General features: G+C 38.9%; 1 protein-coding gene across 1 annotated transcript in view; it reads right to left on the reverse strand.

The window, feature by feature from the left end:
- pnt (pointed) overlaps window positions 1-2,191 on the reverse strand; it is a 531,360-nt gene extending 529,169 nt beyond the window's left edge. The window contains exon 1 of the mRNA XM_067762142.1: window positions 102-2,191. The gene's annotated coding sequence lies outside the window, so the exon portion shown is untranslated. The remainder of the gene's footprint in view (window positions 1-101) is intronic.
- Window positions 2,192-12,942: the final 10,751 nt, after the last annotated feature.

Genomic DNA, 12,942 nt, shown 5'->3' on the forward strand with positions numbered 1-12,942 from the left:
AGACAATTTCTTTCGGGTCTGCTAGTTTAATCTATATAACAAAACATTGTACGCTAGTGAAGTATTATGAAATGAGATTAGGTTCATAAATATTTACTTACCAGTAGCTGGCAAATTTGCCAGTAATGAAAATCGCTTATGTTGCAGATTTAAATGTTATGCAAATTCAACTAAGGTTTTTTTCAAACAAAATTTGTATTATGATTGACAGTCTGGATTAAATTCTCAAATTTGCTGAAAAATTTGTACTCAGCAACATGGGTTGATTAAATTAAGTTATTTAATTAACGCTGATATTTTAATTTTAAATTAATTAACTTTTTGTTTAAATCTTCAATGACAGCATTCAAATTATTTTTGGAAACACTTATTTAGCAAGTAAACATTTTTCACGTTGTTTTATTTTTATTGCATATATCTTTTTGGCACTAGTTGTTATCAATATGTGTTAAATTGTAATATGTAATTTTTTAGCAAAAAATAAATACAACTTTCACATTCAAAAAAATTTTAACGTTTTTTATTTTATTTAATTATTTTTTTTTAAATTGTTGATAAATTTTATTTGACCTGTGGTACTTTTTTCAAATCAAATCTCAACTAGTTAAGTATGGCCATAGAGTAGTTATTTGGCGTGTTATTTTTTCAGTACAATTTCCACTGTCTATTTATTTGTTTTCTTTTTCTTTTTATTTATTTTTATTTTTTTTTTTCACAACACCAACTCAGTTTATCAGGCACTTTTATTGTATGTTTATTATTCTAGATATTTATTTCAATTTATTTTCTATATCTAAATTCACTGCTATTTTTGCTTACTCATCACAAATATATACAATCAGCAAATTGATAAACAAATGATATCTTCAATCAGGATTACACACACACATACACCACACACGCAGCAACAAAAAATATTTATTTACCCTTAATCGGATCGTATCTAATTCAGATTGGAAGAATCGTCGTGTTTCTTTTGAAACAACTGTTGCTATTCCTTAAAATTTGCCGTTTTTGTTTTTTCTTCTTTCTTATTATTTGTAGTTTATGTTGAATTTTTCACGTTTGTTGAGATCAGTTTAAATTTTATAGGACTCTGCGATAATATGCCACTACCACTAAGTATTGTTTGGTAGGTAGATAAGTAGGTAGACACAACAAGCCTCACTTGCGAGTTCGTACGTTGGTACCTGCTGCGTATGTTAGCTGCGTGGTCGGTCGGTCGTCTCAGCAACTATATCAGGCTATCGTTAGTTTGTTTGACTCTCTTTGTTTTTTTTTTTTTTTTTTTTTTTTTTTTGTTTTAGGCTGCCGGTATTCGAGATGTGCACATATGCAAGTGAGTCGAATATAGTCGCCACCAGCTCTTTGAGTTTGGCGGTATCTCTGTTTATTTGTATGTCGTTTGCGTGTTCATACAAATGTTGCCAGACAGTGTTTTGATTTTTACGCAGTTTCGACTGCTATTGGCGCTGACTTGGAGTATAGTCTTACTTTTGCTTGTTTTTGTTTGGAGCTGTTACATTATATTCTTGTACAAATCTATTCATTCATACATACGTAGGTACATACATACAGATAAGCATATGTTTGATGTTAGTAAATGCAGTTTTATGTAGGCTTTTCGATTGCCACAAAATTTATCATTCAAACGCCAACACGTTTTTATAAAAGTTAACTGGTTTTCAAGTTTTAAATTTTTTTTAGCTTTTATATACTATTTGAACCCACAGTGCATAAAATTGTTAATGCATTTTTTTCAATTTGTTTTTGTTTTAATTATTACTCACTATAGCACTGCTTCAAAATATACATACATAGGTATACTATTTATTATTTTTCAACGAAGATTTTTTTAAATGTTTAAATTAAGTTTGCACAAAATTTCTTAATTACGTTAAAATCATTTTTGTTTTTTTTTTTTTGTATTTTGCTTTTTAATTTTACAGTTTTTACCTACACCAAATTCGTGATTTTTTTGGAAATCCAGTTACATTTTTTTCACATTTGTATCACGCTTATATCAGTTTTTAAAATCTTATTTTCAAAAAATTTTATGTTTGTAAGTATGCACTAAGTATTTTTTCCAATCCGCCCGCTCACAATGAAATTGAAATGCCTTTGCCGCATGCAGAGTGTCGCTATCAACTGAAAGTCAACCGCACAGCTCACTGTTGTTCTGTCACAAAAATGCTCCTCTATTCCTGCAATATTCATAGCTACTACGCGGCCACAGTCGACGTCGCAGTCAACGTCAACTTTGCTCTGTTGCGTATTTGAGTGCAGCGCTGTTCTTGACGATCGTTTTAACTATGGGGGCTCCTGTCTCTTTCAACAGATTTGTAAAGCGCGCTATCATGCCTGGGGTTTTCATTATTTTGCATTTATAAATATTCAAAGTTTGTATGTATGCATGTATGTAGATAAGTTTTGCTTGTATGCAATTCAATATTATGGACACGCAAAGTTTGTGGAGCTTGGAAGCTAAATGATGGCTGCGCTACACCGCTGATAACAAACCGAAAAGTGAGAGTCGCATGGAGATTTGCTATAATTCTGAGTAAATGTTTTAGAATTTTTTTTGTGCATTTGTATATGTATATGTAAATACTTACAAATGTATATATAAATATTCGTCATTAGCGAACCCAGCGTGGAGCGGAAGGGTCGCACCCATCTCTGCGCTGGTAGGAAGCAGCTCAAACTTAAAATAATTAGAAAAATAAAAATAAAATAAAAACATTTTTAAGCACTTCCTTTATATAAATGGACAAAAATCAGCGAAAAATGTCTCCTTATATAAAGACATATTCTTTCTAAACTTTGATTTTTATATTTTGACATAGAAATTGCAAAAATATTTATGAGAAGTAAAAATATAAAGGTGGAGTGCAATTGATTGACTAATAATATCTCCTTTCCTACCAACTTTCGTATCCAAGTAATGTGCGCTCCACCTTTATATTTTTACTTCTCATAAATATTTTTGTAATTTCTATGTCAAAATATAAAAATCAAAGTTTAGAAAGAATATATCTTTATATAAGGAGACATTTTTCGCTGATTTCTGTCCATTTATATAAAGGAAGTGCTTAAAGTTTTTTTATTTTATTTTTATTTTCTCCTTTTCTTACATTTTCTCGGTGTCTTCTGTGTTAAGTTTTATGCTTTTAGCTCAATGAGAACTTACACAAAATCAATCCCAAAATTCCCTCCGTTTCGTTTGATTTTTCTAAATAGTCCGTGCGCCCCCTATTTGTATTGTGTCATCGGCTGGCATCGACCTCTGAATTAAGCTCAAAATTTTTAGCCTCTAGCTCATCGATAAGTTACTTAAAACCCGGTTTCAAATTTCCAAATTATTATCATTTTTTTTCTCCCCTTGTTCCTTTGTCACGGTGTCTTAACCTGTCTCTGAGGTTTCATGTCTGTAGCTCAAGGAGAAGTTACTTTAAAATCGATCTGTCACACCAAATTTCCAAATTCTTATCTAAATAATGTTGGACGGCCATAAATAACCGTTTAGACGGTTATGCGCCAATTAAGTAAGTAAATATCTAAATAATTCGATCCGTGCGCCACCTAGCGGAATTTTTTCTCCTTTTCTTAAATTTTCTCGGCGTCTTATCCTATTTGTGAAGTTTTACAGTTGTAGCTCAGTGAGAACTTATATAAAAATCAGTCCCGAATTCTCTCCAGTTCGTTTGATTTTTCTAAATATCTCATCTCGTGCGCCCCCTAGCCAATCTTTTTGTATCTAGTCATCGGCTGTCACCGACCTCTAAATTAAGTTTGAAATTTCTCTAGCTCATCGAGAAGTTATTTAAAAGCTGGTTTGAAAATTTTCAAATTATTATCTAATTTTTTCGATCCGTGCGCCACCTAACGGAATTTTTTGTCCTTTTGATGCATTGTCACGGTGTTCTAACCTATGTGTACAGTTTCACGTTTGTAGCTCAATGAGAAGTTATTTAAAAATCGATTGCAAGATTTGTATGGAAAGTGGACAAACATTCAACCGACCTAATATAAAGGAAGTAAAAGCTTGCTATATATTTATCATACGTCCTGATTTCACGTTACCACGGATACCAGAGATTATTGTCGTTATGTTGACCACCAAGCAAAGATGCCATAGAAAAGAATGGGATTGTCAATCACCGTTAATTTCCAAAGTGAGAGGGAGAGCGATTGGCTTCAAGTGCATCCAAGTATTCTCTTAAATGCCTACTTTGTCATGAAGACTTTCTTCGCCTTCTCCTTTTCTTTACTGCCTTTTATGATTCCCAAACATATTTTGTCGTTTTCCCCGTGCAGGGTTACTCTTCTCAACTACGACCTAGCCCAATGCGAGACCTTATATTTCATAGTAAACAAGATTAGCTCCCCCTTTTCAACATTGGCGAGTAACTCGATGTCAGAGATGTGCATCCCGAAGGACTTCAGCTCTTATATAACAAGTTGCCAAATGTTTGCTTTGTATGAAAGCCGAAAGGTCTTCTGCATCCCTCATACGAATGGTTGGCCCCGTGTTGAGCTGCCTAAGCATTTGGTTGATGATCAACGTACCTACTAGTATTGATAATACCGCGACCTGCGGCACGTCCCTGTTTACTGATTTCCTCGCCTCATATACATATATCGGATTTGGAAGTAATTTTTCCGCAGCTTACTTTGCAGACGATTCAACTTTGTTAAGGCTGGATCAACTCGTTTAGAGATTGATGAAAGCCTCTGTAATGTGCATGAAGAAACTTAATTGTTAATTACGCATATACGCCGTAATTTTGTACCGCTATTTTCATGTTCTCCGACCTCGAGAACCTAACTACATTAGAACTTCTCTCCCTGAGCCAGATAAAATTACAATCGGTGTTGCAGTGCATTTTCCCCAGCTCTAGGTACAACAGGAGTGCTAACTTTTCTCCGTGGTTAAACATACACAGAATAATTTCCGATGCCGTGTCGTTATGTTCGGATTATGACGCCGCAATAACTGCAGCACGTCCTACGACTACAGCAGACATCGTATCCATAGTTAGACCTTTGATATTGTGGGGAACAGCGCCATATTTAACGTGACCTTGCAACTTACCTTTGGCTTTAGAGGTCTACAAAAATTGACTTCAGCTATTATAAGGATGCTTTATTTATTATTATTTGGTTTGTCCCACATCATTCTGATTATGACACTAAGCAGGTGTCTTGCTGCATATCTCCACCTTTTCTAGGACATCTGCCCAAGGATTTTGTTGCGTTCTATTAGTCCCTCAGCGAGGAGCCACTGCGACACTAATTTCATCTTTTGGAGAACAGCCCTAGTCGCTGCGTGAACATCCTTCTCACCTCAAATTTTCTTCTCAACCACTTAATTTTTTTTTGTGCAATACCACCGTTACCTTCATTTTTCTTCTCTTCATCTTTTGACGTACACGGGTACTCGGTGTTGTCAGCATCTTATACGCCCTGTCTTACAAATTTGGGGGTGAAAATCTTGTCATTGATAGTAGCTGGCTTCACGCTGCCACCCCCTCCCCCCTATGGACTCTTAAAAGGAGCTTTTCGCCCTCAGCCGCTCGCTGTCTGTTCTTGCCGCCCGCGGCATCTTCCGTCTTAATTCAGAAACGAAAGCGTAGATCGCTTGCCGCGAAATTGTTGTCAGCTACCTACTTATCTCCCACCTGCTTCCACTTCCGCACTAACTTCGAAATGCTGGATCATTCTTAAAGTTGCTCAGTATTGTGAGAGGGATTTCTTCCCTTCCCTGTCTCTATCTTTTTATCAACTCAAACCATATGCCCGGCTCACAGACCGCTCCCTCGCCGAATTCACAAACTCCACGTTTATCCCGCTACCCACTTTCTAATCATCGCTTTTAGATCTTTCTTTCTCGGTTTGCTACGTCATTTTCCATCTCCTTAATTTGCGTTGTTAAAAATTTCGCAGCTTATGCTATTGCCCGAAAAGGCGGGCTCAGCGGTTTAATGTTAAACATGGAGCGAAATAACAGTTTATCACAGCACGTCCCATGTTGAGTTAAGGCCTGCAAATCCTTCAATAAGCACGGTATTCAAAACATTCATCATTGCATAAAAGGAGTTGATAGTTTTTGCTCACAGTCGTTCAGACGCCCTCCTTTGACGGGGAACAGCGTAGATATTGGCTGCAAAGCCGCTCAGCCAAGGGACCTGGCCTAGTGAGGTGTATATTTCACAAAACTGCCCTACTGGGTCATTTCATTCATTCATTCGTTGCGTTCAGTAGCAATCGCAAATCATTTGATCTACATTAAGCTTTCATTTTGTACTACTCATTCATCTTATTTCATTCTTATTTTGCTTAAACAAATAAACGCAATTATATATGTACAAACATACAAATGTGTTTAAATGTTTCATTTAAATATACCACTGGGCATAATAAATAAGAAAAGAACAAACAGAGAGTATATACGAAAGTGATTTTTCCAATACACTCATATACAAATATTTGTATTCACAAGATACGGAGCAATGAGTAAAGATACGCCAACAGCGACGTCGACGTCGACTGAAATATCATTCATCACAAAAGCACATTTATCATTGGGAGAGCGTTGGTTTGTAGCCTTAAGAGAGAAACTCATGCCATTTTAAATTTGTCGATCCATAGGAGAATTTATTCTTTTCTTTGGCTCTCCTGGGGTTTCTTCCCCATGCACTTTACACGTTATCCCACCAATACTAGTACTACACACAATTTTGAATTTTGAAACATTTGTGTTTTCTTTTTAGTTATATGTACTACATATCGCTCATTTACTTCAATAGTGTCATAACTCAAAAAACACGACTTTTGAGTTAATAACATATAAACGTAGCCAATATCGTGAGCTATGTTGTATACAAAAATATTTGTAATCAGTTAAAAATTTACCACGTGCTATAAAAATGAAAATATGCCTTTATATGCGCAACATATGACAGTTAAAATCTTTGGATGGCTCTCCTGGAAAATTGTGTTTTTTGAGTTATGACACTATTGAAGTAAATGAGCGATATGTATGTAATTCAAGCAATTTTAAAAGAAAACTAAAAAGTGTCCACACTTGGCACGACCCACGTAAAAGTCTTTTAGATGCATTCGTTTGAGGGGCGATGAGCAGAGCGGTAGCGTCTCTTGCTGCCAGGTGTTGACGATGGTACTTGCCAACTTTATCTACAGCAGAGCCTAATGAAATGCAATTTTTATTTTTCCCGTTTTCGAGACAGCAACGCACAGTGGAAAATTTTAAATCAAATACCGACATAAACCTATACCAGGGCTGGGCAATCTGCTACTAACATATTGTTGTAGCAATGATTCGCAAAGTATCCACCAACGTGAGTCCGAGGAAGATTGTAGTTTCAAAAGGGGTGGACCGAACACCGCAGCCGAATGGGGTGGACTGCCACTAAGCGGTTGTTGTTGTTGTTGTAGCAGTGCTACTCCTCATCCAATAGGTGCGACTGCTCACAAGTTGTCATCAATATACACTAACGGGAGTCCGAGGGAACTTATAGTTTCAACAGGGGTGGACCGGAGAGAAAGGCATGTTGGAGGCGTTTGTTTCACATGGCAATTGGAAAAATGGTTGGTATGGGGGAGGCACGTTACAAGCAGGACATATGTATGTATATTATGTACATATATCGGTGTTGATTCTGGATAGATAAGAGTATAACCTATTACAGTAACCAGACCGAAGTTGCGCTAGAGTGACTAGCGTCTAACTAGTCCTCTACGGCGAGTTCGGGGCATTTGTCTTTAGGAATGCTTTTTTGTGGATATCACTGAGAGCCTCTTTGTGTTTTTCTTCTTCATACGTCTGAGTTCTCAGGTGCCGTATTTCCTCATAATTCTCGCGGAGAAGACTTTTAAAGTCCCTGGGAGGCGAGCCTCTTCAATCAGACACCTGTGGGGATGCCCCGGTGTATGGGTATTCAACGGAAACTGTTTATTCAGCATTTCATTTTCCTCCCTTATGCGGAGTACTCTCGCCTCACTGCGTGGATTGTGTTCTGGGGACATAAGAAGACAACCTGTAGCAGTTCTGAGAGCGGTGTTTTGACAGACCTGTAGTTTCTTCCAATATGTAGCCCTTAGACTCGTCGACCATATTGGGGACGTGTAGCATGCAAGCAGCCGGCCAATTGCTTTGTAAGGGGTAGTGAGAGTTTCTTTTTCTTTACCCCAAGTAAAAAATTCTGGGTTTAGAGGTTAGTTTCTTGAATTGCACCGATGCCCGCCGTCCAGGCATATAATTTGCAGACCTCCTTTAAGAACTAGTGCAGACGACCGCTTCAATGAGCTTCCAATACAACTTGCTGTTTATTATTATTCTGTAGGGTTACCCCTACTAGCTCACACCTGGTAGATTTCGGGGTCATATAGCTGCTGGCAAACAGAACAAAGCGTCGAATTCCCAGGTATTCAAAACTAGTTGTTGGCACTGATAATACCACGCCTTTTGGTGTGCCCCTTATAACCGACGTCATACTGCAAAGCAATCCTCCTAAGATTATGCATGATCAACTATTTCGAAAGACTGTAGAGACTGTAGAGACCTAAGGCGCACTCCTTGTATGTATTCCATATTTTTCTCTATGTTTGTTTCTACTCTATGCAGTACAGTGGCTACCCACTTGCCCTTGGTTCACTGTTATATTCTTTTACTCGACTTTATATGTAGGGCTTTTCGGCCTTTCGGGTACAAATAATTAATCTTCTAGAAATACAGCGCTATCCCTTGTACAAGAGTGCGGCACAAAATTCAGTGTCATACAACAATTAAAGATTATCTTGAAATCGTCAATGATCGTTCTCCTGGGCATCCTTACAGACATCTGATTAAAGAGGCGCCACCTTAAGCCTGGTAAGAGTCGTCAGCCCTGGCGCTACTTGCTCCGATATCGGAGTGTAAAATCATCTTCTACGCACCATCTTTAGGTGAAGGCTTCAATAAATGTCTTAAGGGGCTCCCCTAAATATGACTTTCCTTAATCTTGCTGTTACGTTAGAGTAATCGAAGTTTTTTAACACACATCATAAGGATCTTATTGCTCTGCCAATTTGGATTGTGTGTTTATTTGTAAATTACTTTTACGTATAAAACCACTTCGCCACATCCCCAAGCACTGTAGTATAGAAAAAAGGAAGTAAACATATCAGATAAACACAGATATTTAAGGCGACCAATTGGTTATTTTGCCCACTGTGCTGGGCAATGTATTGTTTTATTAATAGAGTCTCACTGCAACACTGCAGTGCCGGCTAAAAACACATTAATGCACAACAATAAATTGCATAGGCGGTTATAATAAATAAAATCCGCGGCAGCAGCTCTGCTTTCTACGATATGAGATATACGATAATAGATATAATAAGGAAACATCTATTAAATGAAAAGTTATTTGAAGTATAAGAAACGAGCCGGACCCGTGCGCATCTTGCGCAACCAATATAAAGGTATCTTTATCAAATATCAACAGAAATCAGCTATTCTGTCAATCAATTAAAATTGCGCTGCCATCTGGCGTATGATAGCAACTGCCGGTAATGCAGTGCAAATATTCACAATAGTGCCATAGTACAAATAGATTTCTTTGCGTGCTCACAATCGTTTATTTTTAATAAATTTTTTTAATAAAATATAGCTAAACAAAAGTACCGTGGTGTGATGGTAGCGTGCTCCGCCTATCACACCGTATGCCCTGGGTTCGCACCCCGGGCAAAGCAACATCAAAATTTTAGAAATAAGGTTTTTCAATTAGAAGACAATTTTTCTAAGCGGGGTCGCCCACCGGCAGTGTTTGGCAAGCGCTCCGGGTGTATTTCTGCCATGAAAAGCTCTCAGTGAAAACTCATCTGCCTTGCAGATGCCGTTCGGAGTCGGCATAAAACATGTAGGTCCCGTCCGGCCAATTTGTAGGGAAAATCAAGAGGAGCACGACGCAAATTGGAAGAGAAGGTCGGCCTTAGATCTCTTCGGAGGTTATCGCGCCTTACATTTTTTTTTTTTTTTTTAAACAAAAGCACTACGACCAAAATTGCCCAAAGCTCGCTAATAGTCCGAATCTCCATCTTTACAACCAAAACTTTATTTATAGACTTGGATTCCAAATAAGAGCGAAAAAGGGACCCGTACATAAAAACAGCAATTAGAAATAATATACATACATATGTATATGACGATGATGTTTCCTACACTACCGCACTTCAATTATGTGCAAAATATGCCTTATAAAATATCAGAATTCAGCTTATATTGATCGAATAAAATAAGCTTAATATAAGGTACTCATTTTGATTGGATTTTCTGTGCATCAACGCCGGTTGTGGCGCACCTACGTCATGCATGAGAATGTGAGTAGGTGATATTATGGTGGTGTGTGTTGACTACGCATGTTGGCAATTCACAATTTATGAATGAACTTCCAAGCGCGCTTTCAAGCGCAGTTACTGTCGCAGTAAGCAGCGATTATAGCGTCGCCGATCATGATTTTTTTTTAATTAAAAGACTTGAAACTGTTTGAAGTGTTGAGATATGGTTGTTTATTTTAGTTTATTTAGGTGCGGTTTTTTAGAGCGAGCTTAAGCTCCAGTTTAAGTTGACTACAGTTCAACCCGGCCGCATAAGCTGAGATTAGCAGTAAAATGTTATAGTATAAAACAAAGTGGCAAGATTAAACTCTAGTCATCTTTAACATGAGTTTATGCTAGCACTGAAAACCGGATTTTAGTGTTTTGGTGTCATTATTTGAGATGACCGCTCAACAAAGTAAGGTTTGGCCGCTGCTTCCATGCGTTCAATCTTGGTCAATCTTGCTGGACTTCAAGCCGACGAAGCAAAGGAATTAGGATTGTGGGCTTCGATGGGAAGCTTGCGGTAGAAGGAAAACTATGCAAACCTGTAAAGTTTATAATGTGGCTGATCAACTCAGATCTGGTTAAAGTCTGTCACTCACTTCAAATACATCGGACTCTTTCAGTCTATGTGATATCCTAACAGAACGGTTAGTTCAACATGTCACTCCGGAAACGCTTTCCAGAACTTTCGAGCATTGTTTCTGCCGCTACAATAATGTAATATTAGATGAATGTGCTCAAGAAGTGACATTTGGAACAATTTTTGCTTTTGTCTGAATTTAGTTTTAAATCGGATTTCGGTTCTGGCTCGAACCCAGTTACTGCTTTTTATTCGGGTTTTGGAACTAGACGCATAGTTTTGTTTAAGCCTTCGCAGCAGCTAAGCTAAGCAGCCGACACCGACGAGAAAGGTGAAAGCAATTCTGATGGTTATCGAGTTACTCTAGCATATTATTAAGACTGAATTTATCAAGATTACCAGGGTTAACCTAAAACAACTCTTAGTTAAATAAACTATTTTAGTCAGAGGAACCGACTGTCGTTGGGATCACCCCGCCACATCCCAACTAAGGATGGGCCAGCGCATAGAGAACTATTTAGCTCCTTTTGTTGGGGGAAGGGAGTTGCGATACCTAGAAGTGAAACTTAATATTTTTGAATTTAGGTGTTTCGTTTGTGAATTTCATAGACCCTTGGCATGTTTTTGGCCCCCTAGTCGGATCGAAAATTTTATCACGTCGGTTGCCATGAGTGAGCTTTTCACGATTTAGACCACAATTCATCTGGGTGTTGGTAGTATTTTGCCAGTTTCCATTTTTCAGGAATAATACGAGTATAGTGATAGGTTGAAGACGCGTATTAGGTAGATAGCTAACTCTCTTGTTGTTCGCTTCCCAAGGCAGCCGGTTCTATGAACCGGAGCGACTCGGGATTTTTCCCGACCAAGGGCTGTCATTTCAGTGTAACCTTATTTAATTTGTTGCATCCCTCCCACAAATTGTCATCCTCCCAGCTGATCCTTGCAGCGGGACTGCGCCATATTCTCCTGCTCCGGGAAGATATCGAACCCAATCCGGGACCTGATCCCGGACCAGAGAAATGGTTTTGCTGCGTTTGCCGGAAAAGAATATTTTTAGAACGCTTGTGTCACGTGTAAGGGATGTTTGCATCGGACGGAATGTTCTGGACTAGATCCCAAAACCCCACGTCCTCGTAACTCTTATCAAATCCTTTGTGACCGCCTGCTGCTCACCCCCAAGGGCGTCCTGTAGTCTGCTCCTAAGCGCTCCCCCACTACCCTCTAGCAGCCCCCTTGCTCAGCAAGCCACAACAAGTACCCACTGTTGCTCGCGCCTCATGGCGTGTAGGTCGGGGAAACAGACTCTTAGTCCTACCACCTTTTGCACCGTTTGCCAGCACAGAATATATATGTTTGCGACATCCTCCCAATGCAGCTCTTGCCTTGGACGGTGCCACTTTCCTAGATGAACTGGTCTCCACGACGGAAACCCCCGACGGGCTTCATTGCGCCATGTTGCCAGGCCTCAATCCCAAATACACCGGTGCCCCAATGCTTACCCAGGGACGTCCAGTCCCAGGCCCACAACAGCAATTGCGTCCTAGCCTTTCACAACTCAGGCGTAGGCACCCGTCACTTACTTATAGAGTGACGACGTCTCCCCCGCTACACTTCAGAATTCTGCAGTTAAATTGTAATGGACTAACTGGGAAGATCGCGGAGATAGTCGATTTCGCAAAGCGGCACAACATCCGCATTGATGTGATTCAAGAGACTAAACTTACAGCAAGATCTGCTCTGCAGACCTGTTCTCGGTATAATGGCCACAGAAAAGATCGCGAGAGCGGAAATGGAGGCGGTATCGCGTTTATCATACACCACTCAGTGCAATATCATATATTTCATTGACAATGTCTTAGAACGTCACGGCTTATCTGTCCGGTCAGGCGATGTAAACCTAAAAATCATCGACATTCACATCCTCCTGCCAACTGCTGCCCCAGTGGATACCGTCCCAATATCAGCGCCTTACTCGC

The sequence above is a fragment of the Eurosta solidaginis genome, chromosome 1, assembly GCF_040869045.1.
Source record: "Eurosta solidaginis isolate ZX-2024a chromosome 1, ASM4086904v1, whole genome shotgun sequence".
Lineage (NCBI taxonomy): Eukaryota > Metazoa > Arthropoda > Insecta > Diptera > Tephritidae > Eurosta > Eurosta solidaginis.